The following is a 25,282-nucleotide window of genomic DNA, read 5'->3' on the forward strand; positions in this document are numbered from 1 at the left end:
AGGACGAAGTTCTGCACATGAGGCTACAGCTCATGTTTTAAAGTGCTGAAAATCTTTTAAACCTGTTCAAAGTAGCCACAGCGCAAATTAGGCTTATCAAAACTAAAGGAGAGGTCTTTGTTAGAAGGAAACAGCGAGTCTATCTTGGGAAGGCTGAAATGGGAAGGATAGTGCTGAAAAATGCCCATTCTCTAATTTTTGCAGACATAAATATCTTTTTGGTTTGGTTTGGTTTGGTTTTTTTTTATTCATATTATCCCTTAAAGGGAAGTCATGTTACAAAAAGCAGACTAAGCAGCTGAATGGGCAAAGAAATTTTCAGAAGGATATCAGCTCAGGTCATCAATAAGGAAATGAAACAAGTGAATGGTTTGAGGTGAAAAGGAGTCAAAATGGGCTCGGAAGGCACAAGAAAGTGCCTGTCACATGCGCAGTTTTTGAACTGACAAAGCTTTGGTCTTCTTTATTGAAGGTGTACAGACAGCCATTGCAGAAGTGATTAAAAAACCCAGAAAAGCAGGTGTCTAAGAACAGCCTATAAGCAAAAGCCACATCATGGCCTCTGTGAGAAAGCAATGCTCTCATATTGCTGACATGTGATGACAGCTGTACTGGGATGATAAAATGAACCAGATTCAAAAATCTGGCCACCATTTAAGGATAGTAGAGACTGACCAGTCATGAGGAAGCAACTAATTGGTTTTTTTTGTTGTTGTTGTTTGTTTGTTTTGTTTTTTTTTTCTCAGCATGTTAATTCTTTTCTCCACTACTTGGGCTATAGGATCAGGCTTTTGCTAAATTGAAATTCAGCTTTTCAACACTTTTAGGGATTTTCTAGTGAGTTAGTAGAGCATGCAGCTTTTTTTGTGTTTTCTCAGGATGCTTCAGGCTTAGGCTGTCTTACAGGAGAAGTACTCTTCCTCACATCAGAGGAAAAACAACGCAATTATGAATTGTTGGCTTGATTTTTCCTATAAAAGCAGTTGAGAAATCTGTTCCATCCAGGCTCATCAAGAACTTGGATAGCAAGATGTAAGTAGATTTTCTGCAGCTAACCTTTGGAAGAAAATTAAATGAATGGTGGGGTCCAACACTTAAAATGTGAACTGGGCTGTCACTTAAGAATGCAGCATTCTCCTCACCTTCATTGGTTCATCTACCAAGAAGTAAAACCTTACTGAAATGTAAGAGTCAGGACTCTGCTTTGACTGATGTGGTGTTGCAGATGGATTTAGCACATACAGCTAGTACTACTGTAGTTTTACAATGAAAAATAGAATCTCTTTGGAGATGAAGGTTTAGAAATAAATGTTTCAACTAATTAAGCCTAATTGTGTCATACTAAGGTGGCTGATTAGTGTAATATGTACAATTGTAAGCAGAAGACTGTACAGGATCTCCAAGGGTTTGAAGTAATTGAGTATGAAGTACGAACGAGAGCACTTTCAGGCAGGGGAGAGAATGCAAGTTAGTGTACTCAGAAGCTGAGGCAAGGCAAACCAAATTCATGACTTAAGAGCTGGAAGCATGGTGGGTCTACATAGCCCTTGTATGTCCTAATTCTGAGTTACAAAGTCTTTTTGTTCTGGAACTGGAGTTACCCAACATTGTCAAGGCTACACTTAACCAGGAAGCAGTACCTGGCAGAAGAAGAGAGTGACAAGGACCATATCTTCTCCTGCTTATATTGTATGCTAATCACCTTGCTGTTGGAATAATTAGGAAACAGTGTTATACAACTGGATAAAATTTGCTGAGACTGATGATGTTTCTCTTTCTGCTCCCCATGCCTTGTGCCTCAACAGGGTATCAGATACAGGGCACCAGAGGCTGCAGTACAGAGTAAGGCCAATGTTTCACACAGTTGTTAATTTATATTCTGTCTTTGACCAAATTTAAAAATACGCTCGCTAAAGTTAGATGTGTCAGATTTCAGTATTATTCAGCTGACAAAATAATCTGTTTGAAAAAGGGAGGTAATTTATCCAGAACAGAGAAGGAATGAAAAAAAAACCAACCCAACCCATGATCAACTTCACCTCCCAAGTATCATGTCATTCAAGATGATTTATACAAACATTGTAATGTGACATCCAGTCAAGCTGCCTTTCCGCTTTGTTGTTGGTTATACCATTTTGTTTGGTTTATTTTAACTCGATATTGAGGCTAATAGACAGATGGTCAAATGGTAGTGCTAACAAGCCATTGCTCTGAAAAGTCAGTGAGAATTAATTACAGAAGTTTTCTTTGGTTTAAATATACAAGTACAGAGTACGTTGCTTGGTATGTCTGGTGCAAGTGTCATGTGTATCTGCACGGATGATTGTATTTTGGAGTGATCTCTAAATACAAACCTACAGGTGAAGTCTTTACAAAGTCTTTTTATTTTCTACAGAGAAAAAGTAGAGAAAGCTCTGACAACTGCCTCTCTAGAAAAATCCTGATATACAAAGACGTTTGTTTTGATCTCTGCATGAGTCTATATAAATTGTTCAGACTTTTCTAAAGGCTCTTGTGTTTAATCATTATGTCATCTTTTGTCCTCTACTATAAACTCTGCATCTCCTCTATTACTCTGTCTTGTGGTCTCTTAAGACATGTTAGCTTTCAGAAAAGAAGCAAGACTAATGGAAGGTAATTTTGGGGACTGTAATTTCCATCTGTATCTATTCCAATAACTTTCATATGTGCCACAGCATACTCTAAAATTAATGTCACCTGTAATATATATTTCTAAATGTTAGACAGGGACAATTTTTGTGTATAGGATACAGTGTGATCAATCTGGACTACCTGTAAAAGAAGAGCTATTTCTCGGTGTGAGGAATTCTATGTTTCAGAGATAAGATGGACTAGCTAAACTTGCACAGGTTTGGCCCATTCCATGAAAAATGTGAGTGGACAATAGATAGCAACTATTCTATATTTCCTGAAAAGATTTAATGTACTTTTACCTATGAAAAATTTTGTAAAAGTTTTACTTTTCAGCTCAATTATAGGAATGAAAGACTGTCAAGAAAGCCCATGAAAATTGATAAATTGAAAAAAAAATCAGAGAGATACTTGTTGCCAACATATGTAAAATATCACCTCAATTCATCAATTTCTAACCTTTCTCAATATCAGAGAAATAACATGAGATGTCATCAAGGAGGCTTCAGATCTTAGCAAGCAACGTTTCATACCTTACCATATCTTACCACATCACTGATGTTTAAAGACAGTAAAGGGAGTAGGAAAAAAGAAAGAATTATTTAAAATTTGCTTTTTTTTTTTTTTTTTTTTTTTTTTTTTTTTTTTTTTGGTATGGCAAGATCTTAGGAAAAAAAGTATTAAAGAGGATGAAATGCTTTTTTGATCACCTGAATTTTTAAGGAAATCTACTTTATAAAATATCCTGAACATCACCTTTTGCTGTGTAACTCACAGAGATTTCAACAACTGGAACCTGAAATAAGTTAACCCACACCTCAACACGAATATTTTTCTAGTAGTATTTCACTTCTCACACTGGGAGTGTAAGACATATGCTGAGCATAACACCATAGACTTGATATTATTTAATATGTTGGGGTCCTGCTTCAAAGAATAATATGTCACTTAAACATCTGCATGTCAAATTATTTATTAGTTCTGCTAACTGCAGTATAGAAGTAATGTATATTTTACTTCTTTCACCACTGAGCATCTAATGACAGCACATAGTCACGTACCTAATATTAGTCTCTCAGTGGCAATACGCATACTACATAGTGTAACAGAAAACATTCAGGTGAAACTTTCGAATTGTCTTTATACAAGATTTGTACATTCAGGTTGGCTTCTGTTACAAGAAAAATAATTCATGTAGCGGTCAGTTCATTCTGAACAAAATAATTAAAAGAAATTTCACAGAGACAGGGTGCTAGGCCTTGAGCATTTTGGTCGAAGAGAATGGATTTGACATCAGTGGACTAGGATGTGTGCAGTTGTATTGGGCTTACATGGTAAGATTTTGGCAGCAGGGAGTCTGCAGGGATGACTTTTGTAAGAAGTTACCAGAAGCTGCCCCCCCTGTCAGACAGAGCCAGTTCCAGCTAGCTCCAAGATGAACCCACCACTGGCCAAGTTCGTAGTGCCTCTCTGGTAATGTATTTAAGAAAGGATAAAAAATTCTGCACAGAAGCAGTTGGGAATGAGGACTTAGAATATGTTAGAAAACAACTATAGAGACACCAAGGTCAGCGAAGAGGGAGGAGGAGGATGTGCCAGAGCAGAGGTTCCCCTGCAGCCCGCGGTGCAGCCCGCGGTGAGGCAGCTGTGCCCTGCAGCCCGTGGAGGCCCATGGTGGGGCAGATCTTCACCTGCAGCCCAGGGAGGACCCCACGCCAGAGCAGGTGGATAAGCCCTGAAGGAAGCTGTGGTGGGGGAAGCCTGTACCAGAGCAGGCTCATGCCAGGAACTGTGTGCCATGGAGAGGAGCCCATGATGGAGGTTTGCTGGCAGGACCTGTGACTCTGTGGGGGACCGATGCTGGAGCAGTCCTTTCCTGAAGTGCCCATGCTGTGGCAGTTCTTGAAGAATTGCAGCCGCGGGAAGGACACATGCTGAAGGGGGTCGTGGGAGAGACCACATGCTGGAGCAGGGAAAGAGCATGAGGAAGGAGCAGCAGAGATAAAGCATTATGAAGCGCCTGCAAACCCCATTCCCTTGTCCCTCTGCACAGCTTGTGGGGGGAGGAAGCAGAAGAGCTGGGAGTGAAGTTCAGCCTGGGAAGAAGGGAAGGGTGAGGGGAAGGTGTTTTTAGATTTGTTCTTATTTCTCATTATCCTACTCTGATTAATTGGCAATAAATTCAATTATTTTCCCTAAGCTGAATCTGTTTTGCCCATGATGGTAACTGGTGAATGAAGTCCCTGCCCTTATATTGACACATGACCTTTTTGTTGTTCTTTCCTCCCCCTGTCCTGTTGAGAAGATGAAGAGACAGAGTGGCTTGGTGGGCACCTGGGGCCAGCCAAAGTCAACCCAGCACAGCAGTTTAGGTGTTTTATAAACCAGAGCACTGTCTTCGGTGTACTTCATCGTGGGAGTAGCTCTACTCTCTGAGCAAAATTTAGCACTATGGTGGCTGGAAACGTCTGGGTTGCTACAGAGTGCACTGTACTGTCTCACTCTCTGATGAAGAGTTTTCTAGACATATTTTTACTGTTGTAAAATAAATTGAATTTAGGACATATTGCTGAGTTATACTTCAGTGAAACTATCTGCTTCATTGCCTCCTGGATGAATATATTTCCCATGTGGTAGTTTCCAGAGACATGATTCTGACTAAGAGGCTGTTGTATTACATTGTGTTATGTAGGGTGACATTTCCTACTGAGAGGAGGTGACATTTAAAGATCCCAGTCCTGCAGAATTTTACACTTGTGCTTCTTTTTTAGACCACTTAAGTGAGACTAACTTCATAAAGTTAGAAAGGTGGAGGAGTCCCTGCAGACCAGGATGTACTTCAGTAATTATTAAATCAAAGTTCAAAAGGTGCAACAGACAGTAACCTAGAGCAACAGATTCCTGAGACTTGTAAAGTAATTGTGGTGTCCCTGACTAATCGAAAGTTTTAGAAACCCATGCTTCTAGCAACTGCTATTACTGAGGGAAAGCTCAAGTGGTGGGGTGGTGAGAAGTGCTGTAACTGCAGCATGGCAGTACTTGAGAATCACTGATTACTGCAAGGAATCCTAATGATTTAAAAGTTCAAAATTATCAAAATTTTCTGATGCTGCTGACACCTTGGGAATGATATGGGTTTTCATGGGAAAATGCTAACAAGCCATTTTTTGAACCATCATTTTCTAATGGATTTTCCATAATTAGAAAAAAAAGTTGCCACAGAAAGGCTTTTAAAGCTATTTCAAAATACTTGGTATATACTGTTTATCCTACACCTCTGTCAGGCTCCCTTATCATTTTAATCAGTCATACCAGACAGGAGAAGAAGAGAGCAAATTTATTTACTAATACCTTTTGGCGATCTAAAATATGTCATTTTTCTTCATAGATGTAAGTGCCAACATCTCATGTCTGTTATCTTAACTCTACTGAGCCTGGAAAGCAGAAGGATTTTCAGTTTTGCAAAGGTTTGGTACATCCGTGATTAGTCCTGATAGTTCATGAGATACTGGATGTGAAGTCTGTCATCCATCCAAGTGTTTCTTATTGCCTATGTTGCAATGTCTGTAAGTAATCTGTAATTAAAGGAGTTATTGAGAGGACTTGGACGATAGTTTCAAAAACAGAGAGTGTCTGGAAAAGTGCCATCATAGTGCTTCTGTCTTCTCTGTCCTGGATTAAGAGACTGAAGCAAAAGTTTGAGTCTTCATTTCTTCCTGAAGTGAGTGTCTTCTGAACTCTAAAACTGATGCAGCTACCAGCTCAGTATGTTAAACCAGACATGGCTCTGGTGTGATGTATGCCTGAGGATAACCCATCTTCCAGTCAATCTCAGGGTTAGGGAACACATATACGACTGTAAGTCAGCTTCTTCCCATGGTTTAGATGGAGGTGAGGATCTATCTCCAGAAGTGTAGTAGTCATGTCAGGAAGTTATACCATTTGTTTATGGCGTGAATATATTAGAGGTGGTGACTCCCATCCTAGTGTAGAGGATATCCCACCCAGATATTGCAGAGAGGCCATATGACCATGTTGAAGCTGTTGGAAATCCACTTCATCTGTTCAAAAAACTTTAGTTCTTCCAATGAATGTGTTGAAATAACAGTTTACAGAACTATCATTACCAAAAGTGTGAACAGTAGGTATTTCAAAAAGCATGTGGCAGCTGAATATAGTTCCAGAATCAATAACTATTCTTTAAGAGATATTTTTGTAAACAGTTCCAGGACCTCTACTGTTGAGGAGGTTAAACATCAATCAGGTAAAAATGTAATTTGCTTTCATTTGATAGAAAGGCCTATATTATATTCAACTTAAACCAATGCCTCCTTGGGGTGCTCAGGGTGAAATCATAAACACTATAACTTTATAACCATGAATGTGGGAATATTTTGGTCTGTCTGAATATGCAGTTGGAGGTTCAGGTTTATTTCAAAATCAGTGTGGGGCAGTTGACAAATGTATGAGATATTCATAGGCCATTTCCATGGACTAAGTCTGTATGTGAAATCTAACATACCTGATTCATGTGGATTGATACCTGAGACTTCTGCAAGCAAAAACATTCAAGTGTTGCTCTATAAATATTATTACTGTTAATCTACTGCAATTCTAGTGGCAAGTATGTACATCAAAAATGTGGCTGGATATTTGCCTATGTAATGCAATTATTGTAAAATCAGCTGAAATAATTTTGAGGAAGACTGCTAACATTCAGACTGAAGCTAAACATGTAATGGTTGGAGAGGGTTTGAACAGCACAGAGGATGGGATGCTGTCTGTGTTACTGAAATACAGAAAGTGAAAGCTTTAGTAGGTTGGTTTGGATTTCATCTGTACTCCTACTAAGACTTTAAAAGAGTGACAAGGATGTCAAGAAGGATGTATGAAAGAAGACAAAAACCTCAAAACTGGATGGTGAAGGTAAATACATTCACAGCTCTCTCCATATCTGCTTTAGGAATTAAGGGAGCTTCACTAAGAGATATTTACTAACATTGAAATCAGTATTCCACTTAACTGTAACATCATAGTGTCCGTGTTATATGTAACTTACATCAATTTTTTGGTCTTTAGTTTTGTCTGTTTTGCATAGATTTAACAGAGAGCTGGATCGGAACATCTGAGTCATTGAGGTGCCAGCAACTGTTAAAAATTGCATGAGGACTATAGTCCACAATAGTTTCAGAAACATTCATTTTAGTGTCACAGAGTTGTCTCCACATGCTGTAAGACACCTAGAAAGTTAAGCTGGAATTAAGTATTATTTCTGGAATATTAGGGTCGCTATAACTATGATAAGTAGAAAAGTGAGTATGCATTACTGAAAAATGGGAATGAGGGAGGCGATAGAAGTCTGCAAGGATTCTGCATGCTATCCAAATACATTTGTGAGAGGAAAAAACCCAATTTATCTTATATCAGTATTCATTATATTAAATAAATCTTCATGGAACTGTCCTCCAGGATCTTTTCCTTAAAGAGTCAGCAAGCTTTCATTTTTAGGAAATGCTCTTTAATGTTTGTTATGCAGTGCTTTTGTAGAAAGAGTTACTGGAAAGAGAAATCTAAGGGAGTATCAGCCAAGCTTATTCACTGTCATGCTTCCTTGAGTCCGCTATTGGCCCCTCAGTACCCAATATTTGTGTTAATTGGTGAGGTTTATGTAAGAAATAATTACTAATTAGCTATCTTTTTCATTCTAGGATGTGTATTGGATATAATGAAAACACATTTCATTCACTGTATTCTGACTTCATTAGTGCATGCTGACATTTTCATCTCCCAATTCTCCTGAAAGTTCTTGATACACAAAAATGTGACCATACAAGTAAGATATTTTTACATGGCATTAAAAATTACTTGGTAGTTTATTTTAGTCACATCTACTCTTGTTACTGTGAACTTACATACTGTCAAGAAAGAAGGCTTCTCTTATGCAACAGATAATACACCACCAGCTGAAATCATGGAGAAAAGCTTGTGAAATTTGTGTTGGATTAACTTCTTATCAAGAGCAGAATAAGAAGGATTTTCTTAGGTCGGGTAAGCATTCCTTCTGACCCAGTGATTATTCACTCTTCTCTGAGCAAAAGACTAAAATGAGTTTGAAAAAAACCATGTTAAGCCTCAAATAGAAGTGGATCCAAATACCACAATTCTGAAATATATCAAGGGAAATACCACTCACACATCACTTACCAATCTGGATGAATCAGAATGATCTAGATCTGAATCTGTATGTTCCAAATATTGGAAGTCATTGTTTAATTCAGAACAGTTTAAAGATAAATATCTAAAAAGCACCAGTGTGGACACTGTTCCCAGTGTATAAGTCTTGGTAACATGGTCTGCCTTGTGACTTGCCAATAAGACAGGGCACATTTATATGTCTCTTATTTTCAGAACTTGCAAAGAGCTACAACTTTAATTTATTCTGTGCTACAGTAAACATCCTATATGCGTGGTACTTGCAATTCTTTCTGAAGCCTTTCCTGAGCTTTTATATGTGCTGCCTTTTACAACTCTGTTAGGTCTTTTGAAGACATGTAATACAGGATGAACTATAGTAGTAGCATGAGTCAGCTGTAGTGATGTATTTGAAGAAAAGATTTGTTGACAACCAGAACAAATAGTCACATCAGTCTTGGCATTTTATATCAGCTCCACAGCATTTAGTTCCAAAGCCTTAGAAATTGGTCAAGGGCAAGTATATTGGTTGTCATGACCACCATCTCAGACAATGTTGGTTGTTCCCTGTCAGATATTGGTAAAACAGCAGGACACTATCTTATTATCTTTAATTTTAATAACTTTCCACACCTTAGCACAACATATGCAGTGTTGTAGAGACCAGGGATTGTGTGTTGAACTCAATCATGCTCTTGTCAAAACCTGTGTGGGAAATGAAGTTGACTTTGGAGATTGATACACAATTAAAGGTTAAATGAAATGTGAAGAAATACACCTAATGTATCACATCAGGGAAAGAAGGAGGGAAGAACAAGAAAGGACAAAACAATGGCTTAACTTCCCAACTAATTGTAGTTAGTGGACACAGCAGCAGGAGTTTGTCTTTAGACAAGAATGAGTGGCTTATTGACATCTGAATGGTTTATTTTTGCTGCTTCTACACTTGTACAGAGAAAGAAAGGACAGAGCAGAGCAGGAGGAAAAAATGCCAAAGGAATTCCTTGCTAAAAGGAGGGAGAAAGCAAATTCAGATTTCCTAGGAAACAGAGGAGGGAGGGAGGGAGGGAGGGAGGGAGTTCACTTGGTGCATCAGCTCATCAGCTCTTTGAACCAATGCAGGAAGAGAGGTTTGGAAACTGATGACTAGAGACAAAGATCTTGAATTAATTCTGTGCCCTCCCTACCCATAAATGTAAACACCTACCTTCCAGAAAGTGACATTTGTAAGCAGATTCTTCTACTTCGCTTATTGTTAAATAAGCCACTGGTACACGCTGAGATACCATGCTGATGTTACTTGCAATTGCCACAGGAGATCATCTCTGTTTCTTTCCCTGAAGGATGTTTTGAATGTAGAATTCTGGTTCTAATTTTTGTCTTATTGTATTTGTAATGATACTTGCATTTGGAAAACTTTCCTAGGATGTGTCTGCTATCCTAGTTGCTGTGCTTTTTTTTTGTTTGTTTGTTTGTTTGTTTGTTTGATGGACTGTCCATTTTACTTATCTTTCCTCCTTGATACAGTTAAAGAAGAGGTAATCTTTAAAGTCAGGTGGATGCCTTAGGGCTAATTATCTGGAAGAAGTTCCCCTCTTGGTGGTGTTAATAAGAATGGTTAGAAGCTGTTTCTTTTCTGAATTATTCTTACGTCTAAATACAGTAGATTTTACAGCCTTATCCCTATGCTTAGGATGGTAACACACTTTTGCCATTTCTCCAGATTAAATTCCTAACCCCTGAGCTGCAGTCACTCTCCTTGCTTGTTCTTCTAGCTGCAGTGGTTATACATTACTGGCTGATGGTAGCCCAGTTTCATCAGAAAACAGGTCATGTCCTGTATAGATTTGAATCCCCTCAGGCAAGGAGTTCACCTAGTCATGAGGTGGGTGCACCAGTCAGGTGTCTCTTATGGAAAGGTGAGCAGTACTAGTACTATCTACAGCTTCTGTATTGTAAAAATAAAGGTACCAAATCATTAAAGCATCATGACATTCTGCACCACACACACACAAACAAACACACATACTTTAAGGATTCAGTGGGCAGCTGGAGACCTGAGCTCTAGATACAGCAACTTTTTAACCCTGTGCTTGGTGTTACTTGCTGGCTAACAGTTCAGATATATCTGATTTTCTGCACTGACTAAAAGGGAGCATATTTATCCGGCTGACGAGATCAGTTCAGAACTCCCAACTTATTTTTAGGTGCTGCATTATTTAAGTCAGGCACAGTTGGTATATATCTAGTTCTATGATCTGTTTGGAGAAGATGGATGTTTGGGAAAGAAGTTGTGTGAGAAATTAAAGGTTTTTGAGGTTAAATGGAAGAATGTCCAGAGACAAAACAAAACAAACAAACAAACAAACAAAGTGATTTTCACTAAAGAGCTTGTTTGTAGGTAAGTTAGTTAAGCATAGACCATCAAAGGTTCCATTCTAAACTCACCACCAAGACCAGGCCCCAATTCATGCTTCTGAGGGGACTAAATGAGCACCTAATAGCACCTAATATCTTGCTTCCTACTATTTCTGTATGGTTTTAGATCTGTTCTTTTGTGAGAAGCCTTGTAAGAATAGGAATTTATCTTAAAACTTGAGATCTCTTGTCTCTCTCATGCTTATCAGTCATGCCCTTCTGTTGATGGATGCAGTTTGTATTTCTGCCTTTATATTTTGTCACGTGTATAAAGTATTAAAAAGGAAGTAATGCAGAAGCGGGAAATGAAATGTACTGGTTTTCTCGTCTCTTCCAGTTGACAATGGCATCTATGTCCTCTTACAACCTTGTTTACCTCTTCTGACAAATGCTCTCTGCTTCGTCAATTAGCTTCTTTTTAACTGTCTGCTTTTTTCAGTTCTAATGGAAAGTCAGCCAGATATGTGGAGATCATTAAATCTGTTCTTATAATTCTTCTTTTTTTCCCCCCTATTTCTTTGACATGAAGAGAACTTTGCAGAAGGCTCTGGCAAAAGTGTCAAAACTTCAACCAATTTATTTACTTGTTTATAAATATTCAAATAAAAAGAATACATCATATATAGTAGCTTAAAATGAGCTTAATGATAAAGAAAAGTATGTAGACACCTCACCCTCCCCACTTTCTTTCAAGACTCGGTAGACTGAGGACTTGATTGTTGCTGAGGTGAATATTTGCCACCTTCTATGTAATTTTTCCCCTCTTTGATTTTACACAGTTTTTACAGCTGTTAAATTTCTGTATCTTCTCTATCACAGGCATCTTGGGAATCAATACAGCACATTGATGACTTTCTGCCAGCTCTTAAATAATCTGATCTACATTATTTTTTTTTCTGCTTTCTTAGTGACTGAATATGAAGTCATATTAACAAGTCACCTTTGAGAACAGCTACATTAATCCAAAATGAAGAATAATCAGGATTAGAGTGTTGCAAGTGTGCAAGAAAGATTTTTGAGTATATATTAAATTAAGATTTGCTTGCTTTTCTTGTTCGCTCTTTTCCCCATGATTTACTTAAAATGTTGTCACTATAGTATATATGTGTGCAAGATGAAAGTTCTCCAGAAAAGTGTAGTTTAGCTGAAAATGGAGTTTTCTCAAATAAAAATCTTACATTTTACTATTTTTATGAAGAACCTTTATATATCATAGGAAAGCTGTGTTGACTGAAATGTGATCATTTGTCATATTAAACCTAAATGATTCCTTTTGGGACAGGTGTCTCAATTGTGAATGTTTGGATCTGTTTCCTGAAATATATTTTCCTGATTTATTTGACTGAGACACAGATCTGAAATTCACTTTATCACATTAGAGTTAAGTAGTCCTAACCCTGAAGCTCTTGGCTGCTCCATGCCAAGGGAAGGATCGTGTCTCCCTTCTCTCCACTTTGACCTTCATTTCTGTCCTTGTTGAAGACAGAACATGTGTTACCACAGAGAATTTAGGTTTTGATGAACTGACATTTTCCATTTGTCAAGAGTTTTCTGACAAGCATCACACGATGTGCATTTCTCACATACTTGGACTCTTCATGCAATTCACTGGTGGCTTTGACTACTGTGCAAGGAATGCAACATGAGGTGGAGTTAAGTCTTAGATTTTTTTCCAGGGAACGTTAGTGTTCAGTTTCAGCCTGACTATGCTAGCTTTTCCTTTTGAGTCATCAACACACCTAAAAGCCTTCCCATTGAAATTAAGTGTTTGTAGGCTCAGGCAATATTTATTCACCACAAACCTTTATTTGTTCTTGCTCTCTCTTCCAGTAATGAAATATAAATGAATGTAGTGCCTCCTGATGACTTCACAATAGATCTCTATTTTATTTTTTCTGTTTATGTTGTCCTAAAAAAAAAAAAAAATCTTTGTAGTTTGTTGGATTTTTTTTTTAAGAAACAAATCCATACAGCGAAGAAGGAATTTATTAAGAACTCAGGGCTTTCCTTGTTGAGGAATGTGTCCCATACTTTCTTTTTTCTATAAGAAACAGGTACAGGAGCAGAGCAGATCAAGTTTATCAGGACAGCATAGGCAGTAATGAAGCTTTAATTCTTGTTCGTATTGTTCTTGTACATCTGCAGTGTGCCTGCTGAACACAGCACCTTCAAGCAAGCTTATACTTAACCCCCATTTTACCTATAATACAAAGGTATGTAATAGTGATTTGAGAAGATCCTACAATACCTTGAACCCCACACCTCTTATCCCAAAGTTCTGAAGGAAAAAAAGAATGCAAAGGAGATCAGCAGAACTTTTACATGCCACAAATCACCCCTCTGTATCTGAGACACTGTGATTACCCAGATGTTTTTCTTCCACAGTCTTTTGGTCTACAGAAGTTAAACAACAGAGGATAAGTCAGGTTCCTCTCTATATAAATAGTGTTACACCTCCTAAAATCCTGTCTCTTCAACTTAGAGAAGGTTGAACACAGTTGCTTAGGAGCTATTATAAAATGTAAAGGGACAGTTTATGTTGGGAAAGGTGACTGTGCTCATCTGGGATAAAGAGAGGGCCAGGTGCCTGAGCAGGTGAGGGACCTTGTGTCATCATAGACAATGTTGAATTCTTTGTGCCTTACATTAATGAAGACTCATTGCTAATAGAAAATAATTGTAGCAACCAGGAGAGAGATAATTTCAAACTATGCAAGAAGAGAGCAAAAGGAGGAGCTGGAATGGAATGTTCATTGAACTGATTGATCACAGCCAACCTTTTTCAGTCATCCCTTTGCAAAGACTGTGTCTTCATGAATGAAGGAATCTTGAGCCCTTGACCCCAGTGGTGTGAGGCTTGCAGAATTCTGTGACAAAGATTCCCACTCCTGAACTGGAATGTCAAAACATGCCTGTGGTTACCAGACACGACTGGAGAAACAGCACAACATCAGTGCTTACAGTCATAGACTAAAATTTCAGTGTGAGTTACTAATAGACTTTTTTTTTCTTTTTTTAATTGGGAATGCATTTGGCATTTCTCCAAGTCTGAAGATGATAAAATTTGTCCTTCTCCCTTTCATTATTTAATTAGTAATATGCTCATGCCAGCCTGTTTCTTAGACGCCTACATAGTACTGAAGTATTTGAGGTACAGCTCTGGACAGAAATTGTGTACTTGTTTCTAAAATGTTCCACTGCAAGTAAAAACTTTAGTTCAATGGAAGTCTGATCTTCCAATGTAAAAGGTGAATTTATTAAACTTAATTGGGGGTGACATATGCTTAATCCTCTGGAAATTCTTATGATTTCAATGCCCAAGAGAGACCAAAAAAAGGAGAAAGAAAATTTCTAAGTGTCATTTGTACTTCCATCACTAGCCAGGACTGTAGTTGCTTTTCTTAGCTGGATATTTAGTGTGATTCATTAGAGCTACTCTAAATGTTGTTTGCAAAGAAACTGTCTCAGTGGAGCAGTTCTCCCCCAAACAAGAAATGAATTGTTTGGATCAGAAATTAACTCAACAAGGAGGGAGACAGCCTAAGGGAACTGAATCTTCTCCATTTACACAGCCTGATGTGGAGCATGTTTTGTCTGAAGAGGGAAGAGAAGTTGCTCTTGAAGTGGTTGGTGATCTTTTCTTTCTTATCAGCAACAGGACTGCAGCCTGCTCTAGGAAGTGGATGGATACTGATGACTCCAGATGCTCCAATATCTCCCTGACACCACTCTAACTGAATTAACAAGGGTTATGCATCTTTCAACACAAAATACGAGTTGTCAGGATATATACATTCCAACAGAGCAGCTGTTTCAGATGTTCTCATCACAGGCTTAGGATATGTACCATACCTTGAATCCTGGTTTAGTCTGAGCAGCTTTTTGGTTTGAGGAGAAAAGTCTGAAATGTTTGTATTTCATACTCACAGTTATCCCCTACAGCAATCTTGAAGGTGATAACATGGTTGACAGTTCAGAACCATTTAAAATCCTAAATAATGATTTAAGAAATAATCCAATCAGGGTTTAATAATAATGTAGGGTTGGGTTATGTTTTTATTATTTTATGGTTTTGATTCTTCAAAATTAAGTCTTGTAATATAGTCAAGCTTTTTTTCCCCTTGAGAGTGCATATTAAAAAATGCTTTTCATTTTTAAATAAGCTTGAGATTTCAGCTCACCTCCTGAAGTAATGTAAGAAGCATTTTCAAGTGCCATATGACTTGAAATGAACATGATGTTTTGGAAAAAGCCCAAAACAAATTACTTGAAGGAAAGTCTAGTCATCCTCTGAAATTCTAGTTGTGTGTTCTAGTAGGAATAATGGGAGTGGGAAGCATCCTAATTACTTTTGAAAACTGAATTTGGTTCATTTGTGAATAGGATTGAGTTCTGTAGGGTGTCAGTTAAGTTATTTCTTGTTCTATGAAGTACTGGATTTACATGAAATAGTGCAGGAATAGTGTTTTATATTCTACAGAAAAATTGAAAAGGGATTAAAACTCAGTTTAAAAAAATTTCACATATTGAAACCAGTAAATGCTGGTAAGTGCCTGTCCCAGAGCTCTGGTGTCTCTACTTATGGGAGGGAGCAGCTGGGAAGGAAGGATTCTTGGTCATGCAGCTGGGGAAGAGATTTGTCTCTGAGAAGAGTTGAGGACCTGCAAGTTTTTATGATTTATTTATCACTGATATCTGGCATGTATGAAAACACATCTTAAGTGCCCGTATCAGCTGTGTGGTCTGTTTGTGAAATGCTTAATGGAAGACTAGAGAGTAATCAACATACTCATATGAATAAGTGTTACTTTGAGAGACACTTGTTGAATTTTGCCCTTTGGGAGGCAGAAGTCACAGGCTGAAAGTTAATGATGCTCTGAGCATGATTTACTTTCTTGAGGTTGCAGGACAAATACTCTGTATGTTTCCCAGGAAACATGCTACCCATGGTGACTCATTCCTGGCTTCAGCTTATCCAACTGTCTAGTCACTGTCACCATACTGAAACGCAAACATACTGAGCACAAAAAGAATGCCATCATGTAAGAAGCATTGTAATACAGTAGAGAAAAATTAGTCATGAAGGTTCTGTATTCCAGAAAAATCCCAAGAGTCCCATGCCTGTGCTTTTCTGGATGTTCTGTTGAATCAGAAGTGAAACTGTAACCTAAGAACAACATATCTACTTTTCAAGCTAATGTTCTACTGATTCTTGATAGCTAGATGTTAGAGAAGCTATCCATATCTGATATTCCAATGTTTGTAGTATCTGAATGTCTAAGCATCTGTATATAGTGTGCAAAACCCCTGTTCCTGAGAAAAAAAGGCTCCAAGTTGCCTTATTTCACCTGTAGGCTTCAACCTGACTTACAAAATATCCCACAGGTTTTCTCCAGCATGTAAATCTGGATCAGCCAGCACAGGCAAGCTCTTGCTGTCAGGTTCTCAGTGCATTCAGAAACTAGAATGGGGGCGTTTAGCATGCGGCTGAAAAGTCAACAATGTATCTGTGTGCTTAAAACTTTGGCTTAAAGTTAATGTGTAAACCAAAGTTTTGTTATCTATGCAAAAATATCTAAAAGGTTCTGTTTTATATACAGGGAGCCTCTGATGAACAAAAGCCATCACTCTAAGTAAGCAACTCAAACCCCAGCTTACTGTACCTAAACTGAAGCTGCCTCTGCTACATTACATTAATTTTCACAGCAGCCAAAAGCAATTTCTTTCAGGATCCTTCCTTTAGGTAAGGAAAAAAAAAAACACAACCCAAGACATAAAAACTAATTTGGAAATTACCTTACAAGAGAGTTAAAAATAAATAATACATATGTAAAGCAAGAAAAAGTGTTAAACTATAATGGAAAAGATTTGGAACAAAGGATGGTCTTCAAGATTATCCTTTTTAACATTTCTGGGGTCTTACATGCAGCATGATGCACACCAGGCTAACCTCATATAGCCCTGATTTTCCCCAGTAATATCTCAATATACTATATGTATCTAGATGATTTAGGATCACAAATGACTTATGCTATGTGCATGAGTCCTGAACACAAATTAGTCACAGCTGTGTGCAACTGGCCCTGAAAACATTCACAGACTGTTGCCAAGCAATTCAATATAATCTAGAATACTGAAAATGCACCTGTGTAAAAAGGCTTTCAAAGTGACAAGTTGTGCAGGTTTAAGCCCTGCCGGGAGCAGAGAGCACGTTGCCGTTGCCCGTCCCCCACCCTCAGCCAGTCAGGCTGGCAGTGAGGCAAAACCCCGGGGTAAAATAACAAGAAATTCAATACAACAGAGTGATAGAACAATCTGAACAACAACAGTAGCAATGATAATAATAAACAGTAAAAACAATGAATAAGACAAACGATATACAGAGAAATACCGCTAGCTGGTCACGAAAAAAGGTTCCCGCCACCAAGCCCACCAAAGAGCAAGGTAAAAAGGTTCTGCCCCTGGACCTGACGCCAGCATGGTATGGATAACCCGGCTGGAGATCCCTTCCCCCTCTCTCACTGCTGGGGAAACCTAACCCTATCCTAGCTGAACCAGGACACAAGTATAGGACAGAAAAAATTTAGCTGTCTAAATATATATATTTGGTGATGCTTTTATATAGTCATATAATGAGAATTTAGATATTCAGAACACTTGTGGATAGCACACAAGACATACAGGAAAATTGTATCCTTCTGAAGAGGCAGCTGGAGGCCAGGAGGGCTAACTGAGAGTATCTATTGCCTATGTGTAAGAAACTAAATACCAACAAAAGTTTCAGTCAGCACTCTATCCATGGCTTTTTGTTATCTGTAGATTTTTTTGTAGTGATCCATCTTCTGATGGTCTTTTTAAACAGGTTTTTCTTTTCTTATGACACCATATAGTACCAACATATAGATCTAGAGGGAAAAGGATGGTTTCATATGTTTTAATTACATTGTATTTACTGGGTTATACTTAGCCAGAAGGTGAGGTCTTTTTCAGTTTGACAAAGCAAAATACTTTCATGGTTATGTGATTTACTTTAATATTCTTTTCACATTTTTTTCTCTGCTTCTTATTAAAATTAAACTAGAAAGTAAGAAGCCTCAGAGTTTATTTTTATTAGGCTTAGTTGTTTTTTTCCCTCATTTTTAGTTGTGTCGCTGTCTGTAATGCTTACAGTTCAACATCGGGGTGGTAACCAAATAATTAGGGGAAAGAAACAAGGAATACAAATGGAAATGAAAATGTAGATCCTGCATTCTTAGACTGCACTATTCCATTAAGCTAAGGGGGAAGATGTGATTTGTGGATGGAACCAATAGTTTAATATTAACTGAATCAAGAATTTACTTTTTATGAGAAGACACCCAGAGGAAAGTGATGTTACTCCATTCTGGAAAAAGAACATGATGGCTTTGCCTAGAGTAGGCTCAAAAAGACAACATGACAGCCATCACTAGGAATGTAAACTCCAGAACACGATCCTGAGTAGCAGGGAACTCAAGCAAACTCCTTATGGCAGACCAAATAGAGAATAAGCAACTCATAAATAGTGATACCAAAATCCAGTACCCAGATATCAAACTTTTACAATGGAAATAAACTCTACAGTCTCTACTTTCAAGAACAGGAAGCATGGAACCAACCAGCCTGAAGAGAAGATCTCTGCTGAGTGCCTGCGTTACGTCAGGTCACCAGGCAACGATGTTTTAATTAATCTCTTAAAAGAGACATGACGTTTTCAGCAGCTACCAGGTCCAACATGTGTTAGAAAAGACAGGTGAGAAGACAGCCTCTGTCCATGCTGTATTCATAGGGTATGGAAGGAAGATTATTGCTTACTTTTTGTCTCCAATACCATTTCCACTCCATTTTCTGCTGCCAAGAAATTAAAGCCAAGAATTGGAATTCATCTTTTGATTTTAAAGGCTATGCAGGCTGATAGACAGACTTTGTTAAGCTGTGATGAGTTTTGTTCACAGAGTGTTGGTTTAAATAGTAAAAGGTTACCCAGTGAAACAATATTTTTTCCTTGCGATGTAATGACTGAAGACTATCCTTATAGCACTTGAGATAAAGAAAGGCTCAGAAAAAGAGTATAAAATTCAGCACAATTAGTATAAAATCCTAAAATCTAGGAGTGTGTCAACAAAAGGAGAAGACTTTCAACAAAAAGTGAGCATCTTAGTTTTCAAATTTTTCAGCAGTCTAGTCAGGGCTATATGATGCAAACATTAACTTTATTACATTATTGACTAACTCAGTGCTTAACAAGTGGACCTGTTATAACAAATATTAATAAGTCCATATTAATCAATTCAGTATTGCAATATTTTCCCTTGGGACAGTAGGACAGAATATTCAAGTCTCAAAGTAAAAAGGCAAAAATTCGCCCTGTCATGATCGCTCGCTCCACTCCTTTGCATATAACCAAAGTCCTCCAAGTATTTGAATCCTTCCAAAGATTTTAATTTTCCACTTTGGCCATGACAGTGAGCCAGGAGTCGGCAATTAAAACAAATTTCTCATCTGCTTTTTATGCTCTATAATATATATATGTGATTATATTCTAACAGTATATGTGATTGTATTCATGTTTTCTATCTTATCACTGAATATTGTGCCAACACTTACGAGCAAAATACAAAAAAGTCAGGAAAATAAGAACTGTGTATTAGTTAATCTAGTGCACTCATGCTTTTCACATGAAGGAGATCCTCACAAACACTTTCACTAAAGCAAAAAACCTCAGTTTCTTGAAGTAGAAGAAAAGCATTAATTCTCATCTATTGAATTAAAAACTGGTCCAGAATCAATCAGTGAATGAAATTCTTTCTGGATAGTAATTTCTGAGAATGGCTATATTGCAGTTTTATGACAGTGGTTAAAGAAATTATATAACTAACTTCCCGTAAAAATGTTTGTGTTCACATTCTGTCACTGAAAAACTTCAGTTTTCACAACAGAAAAAATGTGAAGAACTTATTTTGAATTTAAAAATTTAAAGTCATCTCCTCCTCAGGATAAATTATGTTTGCCTTTTAAAAATACTTAAATGTCACACAGGGAGGGAATCTGCTCTTGGGCAACTGTTTTGGAAAATAAGTTTTTACTAATCAGAGAATATTGTCTCTTGCCTTTAAATATTTATTGAAATGCTGAACTTCTGAGTTGTTCAGTCTTCACTGAAAATATTTTATCACTCTAATATTATTTTTGATAGTACATATTTTAATACTATCTAATCTTTCAGTGGTGTTGTGAAGGGTTTATTCACAAGGTTTGTTCATGTTTTTGAGAAGTGTATAGATTTCCAGATGAAAAAAACTGTATAAATATTTTTAATTGGTTTTAGGAACTCCTTTGTTTCCTGGGGCTGAAGATGCAATTAGAGTTTAACCCAAAATGATATATTTTAAAGAGGGCTTACCCAGCTATTTACTTTGCACCTGTTCATTTCTGTATGCAGACAACCGTAGTTAGATATAGAACTACAGTAGTCACTGTTGTTATCTGAATTTTTACTAACAAAGAAACTCTTGTAATTTAATTTTGCATACAAATATGTCTAGTGACCTCTTAACTGAATTAGCTGCAGGACTCCGTGTAGATCCATGTATGCAGATCATAAAGTATGTTTGATATCATTGCTGTACGTTTGTACAAGGGGGTCCTTTTTGTAGGTTCACTTGCATGGACATGACATTGCACTTCAATTTATAGATGAAAATGAGATTGATATCTACCTGATTTCAGAAATGTATCAAAGCAGGATTTTTTGCTACACTATTGTCATAGATCTATAGGTTGATGCAGAAAAGTAAAAAAAAAATTAAAAAAAATGATGGAACCTGACTTGTCCTGTAATTACTTTGTCTATTGCTCCTTGGAAAATAATTTGTAGTCTGCTTGGGACTGCAAACTGGAAAAATGCATTACCTATTATTTGATACATTTATCAGAGTTTTGTAAATGGGCATCAGGTTCACTATTGAACAGAAAGTTGTCAGAGCATGGCATTTGGGTATGGGTTATGGAAAGTATGACAATTTTATCTTTAATGAATATTATGTGATCATTGGCTTTGTTGTTCATATGGGACAGAGAAATCACCTTTAGTAGATTACACAGCTAAACCAATTTACATAATAACATCATATGCATTAAAAATACATTGCCCTTGTGGAGGCAGAGTTCAACTGTCATAGAGATAAAAATAACTACTCCAAACTGGCATTTCCCAGATACACAGATCAGTAGGGATCACAAAATTCTCTTGGACATCAGCTTTAGTAGATTTCAACACTAAGCCAATTTCCTGAAGTACATTATGCACTTCAAAAGTGCATTTTGAATTGAACGTGACTCTCTCCCGAGGCGAGTTAAAATATATTTAATTCTATTAAAACTTTTCCTACTAACTCAGATCACAAGGAATCATGTAATCCTATGAGAATGGTCGTTATGGAGGAAACTTGATCAGCAAACCGGTATTCCTAAATAGGCTGATACATTTGGGACATACTTATTAATTATATTAATATTTCTCCTCAGTAGTCAGTTGTGATTTGTTTCCAGTGTTTAAGTTATCAGAAAGGACACTACCATAGCCTTGTGTTAGACAATTTGAAGACAGGTTTTTGGTTGATGACCACCTTTCTCAAAGAAGGATTTTCTTTTTGTGGGTCATTGCTTTGCCTATACCAAGACGAACAAGTGTCCTGGAATATATCAAGGACTGGATTCATTAAATTATTCAGAATTATTTATGTGTCTCTCTATGACACTTGGAAATGATATTATTTAATTCCTCTAAGAACCCCCAAGAACAGAGTACAGCATGGTCTGCCCAGTTACCAGTAGAGGGGTGAGGGGAGTAACATATACAGGGATTTTTTAAGCCAATTGCTACAACACTGATGAAAGGCTTGTGTAAATAATCTGTTTTACTCCTCTATTTAGTCAACAAATTCTTGAGAGTGCTTACCCATAAGCATTCCACCCCAGTGTACCTCATGAATAGACTTCAGTAGCCCATGGCAACATTTTTACATTGATCCTTACAAAGAAAAATTTAGTTTCAATCAGCAGTTTTGTATATTTTTATTTACCATGATTATTAGATAAACTAGTCAGCTGTCATTACTACACTATCAATACAAGTGTAATCAAACCTTGAATGATCTTAGCCCTTTTGTACAAGAGAAGGAAATAATTTTGAATTAAATGTGCATTCAGTAGCAAATTCATACAATTATTTTCTACTGCTCATGCCCAGTTTATCTTGCAAAATGTTTTTGTGAAAGAAATGTTACCTGAAGTGAAACAAGTGCATGATTTCCTTCAGATTTATCCCAGCTATGAAGTTTAAAATAGTTGGAGGATATTCCTTTGAAATAGTATCCTATCTGTATGAACTATTTATACATCCTAGATTTTTCTAGCAGTGTTCATGGCACAGAAATAAATGACTGAGATTTGTATGTTAAGCAGGACAGCTAAAAGTTTATTAGCCAAAGAAATCTGACAAAACTCTTCGTCTTTCAAATCAGAAAATGGAAATATGAACTCCAGAAAGGAAATTTTAGAAATCGAAGGGCTATACAAAAAGAACAGTGGTGAATGACTTTGTTGTGAGCTTAATGTTGCGTTTGAAAGCAGTCTAGTTATACAAAGCATGATGGATTACTGGACTCAGCCTCTTACTTTAATGTCTTCATGTTTGAAACTCATGATCTGTGACTGGTACTGAGCAACAAATGACCTTTTTGATTAGATAAAAACACTCACATGTTGTGATCTATACCTACAATATTATACTTTGCAGTAAAGCATAAAAAGCTTTTCTGTCCTCTTCTGAAATTAGACTTCCCCAGAGTTTGTGTTTGGGTTCAGGATCCAGAGAATTGCGTGATGTTTGTTGCTTCAATCAGCTGCTCTGTGATTTTTTTCTTGCAACATGAAAACATGTCACAGCTTCTACCAGCTTTTCAATTTTGAAAATATGGTGGCCCATGTTCAGCAGACAATTTTTCATTAAATATTTTAAATACATTTAAATAAATAAATACTTCAAGGGTGATTTTTCATAAAGGCAGAGACAAGTATTCTCTCCCTAACAAGCCTGCCCTAGTTTTTCTACCTGCTCTACTAGCTCAGGTTGTGACTTTTTTATTTTTCCTGAGCTCCCCAACAGAGGAAGGGTCTGTGCCAAGACCTCCTTTTGCCCCAAAGCTCTATTAGGGGATTGAGGAAAATAATTGGCTCAAAGATATGGCCAAGAAGAATTAAGACATCAGCTGGTAAGCCCATTAAAATGTCAGGCATTATCTCCCCTAAGTGACAGGAGAAGACTGAAATGTAGCCTTTAATCTCTTAATTATTAATTTCAGAAAATGAACAATTCCCTCTTTAGCATGTCTGCATGGAAACATACCTACTCGACTAGCCCTAGGCAAACCATTTTGGTGGAGCACATCTCTCCAACATGATATAATTCTCCATCAACTGAACTGGGGCTCAGGCCACCCTACAACTCCTTCAATCAGCAGCACAAACATCACCTTACCACCGCTTGCTCGGGTTACCCATCACTCCCATCCAGGCCCTGCAGCAGCTGTGTGTGTCTCTATCATGTCACAAATCAGGTCGTTATAGAAAGAGCCATTTCTGAGAGGCATGTTTGCTTCAACAGCAGGGATGGAAATTAATCACCACATGTGACTTGTGAAAGACCAGGAGAGGTATTTGTGTCAGCTGGAAATTTAGCAGCATGCAGAAAACATGGAGGATGGGAAACAGTGGCACAGGGATAAGGAGGGGAATTCTTAATAGTGAGAAAGAGGAAGGTTATACCAGAAAGAAAGAGGTGGGGGGAAGGGAGTGGCGGAAGTCCAAGACTAGGTGAAGGAGAGATGAAGATTTAAGAAACGACAGAAAGTCAATAAAGTTTGGTAGGAAAATATAATGAAGGAGGGTGACAAGTAAAGCCAGAATCTATTAAGAAAAAGAAAATGGAAGAATTCAAAACCAGAAGAATCATCCTTAGTAAGCCAGGTCCCAGTTTTCGGCCACATGATCCCACCATGCTAACCCCAGAATTATTCCTTTTCACTCCACTATTCCTTATGTCCATTTGCAGTCCTCTTTTCTCTCTCTTCTTCCCTGTTCCATAGCCGTTCGGGTTCCTCAGACCCTGTGTCTCCATGGACTTCTCCATGGTGTTTCAGCCTAAGCTGCTTTGTCCCATATAATTTCACGCTGCACCACTCCCATTGATTCTGTGCTCTCATAGGAGGAAGACAGTGCTGGTAGATGCTGTGGTGATGCTATTTCCTGTAAGGATCAATGCTGTCAGAGGGAGAGGTTCACCAAAGGGGCTAAGAGGAGCTTTCTGGGGATATGGGGACTGGCAGCTTGCCAGTCTGGTGGGGCTGATCAGGGAGGTGTGTGCCTGCCTTCCTCCCTCTTGCAGCCTCTTGCAGCCTGCCTGCTTGCCTCCCTCCCTAACTCTTTCAGCCTCCCTCCCTCCCTTTTGCAGCCTCCTTCCCTTCCTTCCTACCTCTTGCAGCCTGCCTCCCTCCCTCCCTCCCTCTTGCAGCCTCTTGAGGCCTGTGTCCCTCCCTTCCTTCCTCCCTCCACCTTGCAGCCTCTTGCAGCCTGCCTGCCTGCCTGCCTCCCTTGCAGCCTCTTGTAGCCTGCGTCCCTCCCTCTCGTAGCCTCTTGCAGCCTGCCTGCCTGCCACCCTCTATCTTGCAGGCTCTTGCAGCCTGCCTGCCTGCATCCCTCTTGCAGCCCCCCTCCCTCCCTCCCTCCTTTCCTCCCTCTTGCAGCCTCTGCTTTTTTCTTGCCTCTACCTGACCCTGGCTTCACACTCCGCTTCAGACTTCACCTTTTTTTTGGCCTCCAATTTTTTCTAACCTCTACTGCCCTCCAGCCTCCCACCCCATTTCAGCCTCCCACTTTTTTTTTTGGTCTCCATTTTTTTCTGGCCTCTACTGCACTCCAGCCTCTTCAGACTCTTACAGCC

Source organism: Athene cunicularia, assembly GCF_003259725.1.
Source record: "Athene cunicularia isolate RWA chromosome 1 unlocalized genomic scaffold, athCun1 chr1_part2, whole genome shotgun sequence".
NCBI classification, from domain to species: domain Eukaryota; kingdom Metazoa; phylum Chordata; class Aves; order Strigiformes; family Strigidae; genus Athene; species Athene cunicularia.